This window comes from Nylanderia fulva, unplaced genomic scaffold, assembly GCF_048542155.1.
Source record: "Nylanderia fulva isolate GAGA-0341 unplaced genomic scaffold, ASM4854215v1 Scaffold126, whole genome shotgun sequence".
In the NCBI taxonomy this organism is placed as follows: Eukaryota; Metazoa; Arthropoda; class Insecta; order Hymenoptera; family Formicidae; genus Nylanderia; species Nylanderia fulva.
Genome location: NW_028189475.1, coordinates 79,677 through 83,873, shown reverse-complemented (window position 1 = coordinate 83,873; position 4,197 = coordinate 79,677).

Sequence of the window (4,197 nt, the reverse complement as noted above, 5' to 3'; positions counted from 1 at the left end):
CTGTATTCTGAATTAAATCAAATCAGATAAAAATAAATTCCAAAAAACGCCAGTAAATAAAATCACAAAGGTTAAATATTTAGAAATCGTAAACGACCAAACTGTGCAAAAGTATTAGTTTATTCAAAACTTCTTCATTACGTTTCAACCTTTGTTTTAGGTCTTTATCAAATGAGCTGGAAAAAGTGATTACAAACTTTTAATAATACAATAAAAATACAATAAAAAATGCAAAAAGTTTCAATAAAATAATTCAATTGGTAAATAATCTTATCCATGACAAAACTAAATATTAAAGAATTTTTCTCTGCACTATAAGTATTAAATTATACAGCTTTCACAATAGAAATATTTTATACCGAAAATTAATTAAAAATTAATCACTAATTGGTATCCCGAGCAGCACCGTCGGCAGTACTTCTGTCCGCGATCTCTCTGTTGGCATTTGATGGCCGCCTTGAGCTGGCGATGGAACCGTTCGACCATTCCATTTGCCTGCGGGTGGTACGCCGTCGTCCTCAGCTGCTGCACTCCTGTCAGTTCGCTCAGCCGCCGAAAAAGATGGGACTCGAACTGGCGCCCCTGGTCGTTATCCGCACGGGCGCCCCGAATCGGCAGATCCATCCCTCGTAGAACGACCTTGCAACCGTTTCCGCCTCCTGGTCTAGTGCGAACGCCACCGTGTGAAGCGGTCCACGCACGTGAGACAATATCGCATGCCCTCCGAGACCGGAATCACGATTATGTCCAGGTGGACGTGTTCAAATCTGCTGGATGGAACAGCAAACTTTCCCAAGGGCGCCGAGACGTGTCGAGAGATCTTCGATCGTTGACAGGGCACGCATGCACGTGCCCAGCTGCGGCAGTCAACGTTCATCGACGGCCAGACGTAGCGCTGCGCCACGAGTCTGCCCGTCGCCTTGATTCCTGGGTGTGCCAGGTTGTGCACCAGGTTAAATGCGGCCCGCCGAAAGGGCCTTATCAAGAACGGCCGCGGTGTCGGTGTCGTCGTGTCACAGTAAACTTGTATCCCCGTTTCGGGAATCTGCACTTTTTCAAGCTTCAATCCGGTCTCCCGGCGTGTGTAGTCGTCGAGCTCTTCGTCAGTTCCCTGCGACTCCGCCAGTGCAGCGTAGTCCAAGGGAGAATGTAGCTCCTCGACTCGAGACAATGCATCCGCCACGATATTCTCCTCGCCCGTCACGTGCCGAATGTCGGTAAAAAACTGTCCGACGAAATCCAAGTGGCGAAACTGGCGCGGCGTGCTCTTCTTTGGTCTTTGTCGAAAGGCGTAGATCAGTGGCTTATGATCCGTGTAAATTACGAACGCGCATGCCTCCAGCATGTATCGGAAGTGCTTGACCGCCAGGTAGATAGCCAGCAGTTCCCTGTCAAACGCGCTGTACTTCTCTTCGGCTGGGCTTAGCTTCTTCGAGAAGAAGGCTAACGGCTCCCATCCGTCGCTGCCTCGCTGTTGCAAAGTCGCGCCGATGCTCTGCTCCGACGCGTCAGTGAACAGGGCGAGCTCTGCGTCTAACCTGGGGTGTCGCAAGAGCGCGGCCTGTGCCAAGCTCTCCTTCGAATCCTTAAATGCCTTCTGCGCTCGCGGCGTCCACGATATTGCCGCTCTTCCCTTGACGTTGCCGTGGAGGAGATCGTTAAGCGGCGCCAGTATCTCGGCGGCTCTCGGTAGGAAACGTCTGTAAAAATTGAGCATGCCCAGGTATCTTCGCAGCTCCTTTGCCGTTCCTGGCTCTCGACACGCGAGGATCGCTTCCACACGCGCCGGCAGCGGTCGCGTTCCCCCGTCAGAAACTTCGTATCCGAGGAACTCCACCTTCCGCTGCCCGAACACGCACTTCGCGGGGTTGATCGTCACCCCGTATTCTCGCAGACGCTCGAATACCGCTCTCAGATGCCCTCGATGCTCTTCCTCCGATGTCGACGCGACCAGGATGTCATCGACGTACGCGTAGCAAAATTCTAAGCCGCGTAAGATCTCGTCAATGAATCGTTGGAACGTCTGCGCCGCGTTTCTCAGTCCAAATGACATGTACGGAAATTCGTACATGCCAAACGGTGTGGTGATCGCCGTCTTCGGGATGTGCTCCTCCGCCACTGGAATCTGGTGGTACGCCCGCACCAGATCTATTGTCGTGAAGATCTCCTTTCCTCCGAGAACCTGCGCAAAGTCCTGAATATGACGTACAGGATATCGGTCCGGGATCGTCCTCGCGTTCAGCGCTCTGTAGTCGCCGCAAGGTCGCCACTCTTTGCCCTTTTTCGGCACCATGTGTAAGGGCACCGACCCTGCTCTTGGAAGGTCGCGCGATTCCGGCTTCCACCATGCGTCGGAACTCTTTTGCGGCTGCGAGTCGATCCGGAGCGAGTCTCCGTGGTCTGCACGCGACAGGCGGTCCCGGCGTCGTCTCGATAACATGTCGCGTGGCGTGAATCGTTTCCTTCAGTTGTCCTCCCGGCCTCGTGATGTCCGCGTACTCTTCTAACAACCGGTGGTGTGGTGTCTCCCCCGTGATTGTTTTAACCTGAGGTACGTCGCAATGGACATAACGCCCACGTGCGGTTAAACTCGTCAGCTGGTCGACGAGGCGAGAATTCCGCAAATTCACGAGGAGGCCATAATGCGCAAGAAAGTCGGCGCCGATTATTGGCCTTGATACGTCCGCGATGACAAATCTCCATATGAACGCTCGTCGCAACCCGAAATTTAGCGTCATGTTCTCCGTTCCATAGGTAAAAATTGGTGTGCCGTTGGCGGCCGAGAGTTCTTCGTAGGTCGATCTCTGTCGTGGGCCTTGAACCATCTTTCGAGGAAACACGCAGAGATCCGCACTCGTGTCGATTAAAAATTTTATCTTGGTATTCGCGTCAGTTACAAACAAACGGCGCGCACTGTGTCCCGAGTCGCTCGCCGCTTCTAACGACCTGCTCCTGCGTTTCCCTGCAGTTGCATCGAGCAGAGTGCTCTGCACTGTCGTGCTTCCGCTCCGAACTGCCAATGGTACCAGCATACGCCGCTGGCCGGCGGACCACGGCTGCTGGATCGCGCTCGCGGGCGCGAACGCGAACGCGAACGAGGTCGCGAACGACGTCGATCATCCTCTCGGTATCGATTATCTCCGATCGCTTCAATCGACTTACGCCGTCAGCTGTTCCGCCATCTCTTGTTGCATGGCCAGCCGCATTTGTGCCAGTCGCACCTCTAATCTAGTCTCCAAGGCCCCGGGATCGCTCGAGCATTGCGTCTGCGGTGGCACAAATTTCGCCGGGCCACTTGAAATGCCAGTGTCCGGGTCGCTTCGACAATCGCATCCGCGATATTTGCCAGTTGTTCAAGAGTATCAACCGTACGCGTCACCAGATGTTGCTGAATATAAGCTGGCAATCGGCTCAGCCAGATCGTCCGCAAGACGGGGTCGCCAACCACGTTTCCGGCGAAGCCGCGGAGGTGTCTCAAAAATTGCGACGGCTTGCGATCTCCAATTTCTTCGTGTTCCAAGAGCCTCCGGGTCTTATGCTCCTGTGACAGGCTCAGACGCTTGACCAATTCTGTCTTCAGCGTTTCGTACGCGTGCTCCGCAGGCGGGTTCATAATGATATCACGCACCTCGGCAGTGTAATTCGGCCCGATGGATGTTAATGGGTATCCGAATTTCGTCGTGTCGACCGTGATTCCGGCAGTTTGAAAACTCCGGTCGACGATGTTAAATCAGAGCTCCGGATCCGACGGCGTAAACTCCGGCATTCGCATGCCAACACGGCTTATCTGGTTAAAAAATATCCCGGCGGCTGCTTCAACCTGGCCGCCTGCATCGCAATCGGGGCCGTCTGCATCGCGATCGGGGCCGCCTGCTGCACTTGCACTCGCGGCTGCTCGAACGCCCGCGCCTTTGTCTCCACGCACGAACCGGCCACTCCATCGTCTTGCGTCACAAGTATGTCGAGTCGTTTTTGCACACACTGCTGGTCACTCTCACTCTCGTGTACGATCGGACAGATTAGTAATGTTAAACCGGAGACAAGTAAATCAATTTAAGTCAAACGTTAAAAACACAATAATATCAAGTCCGACAATACAACGAAATATATAAATAGACAATCATATACTATGGATCAACTTATCATAAATCGGATTTAGATTTCAGTGTCTTCTCTTCCTTCTATGTTTTTTGCAAT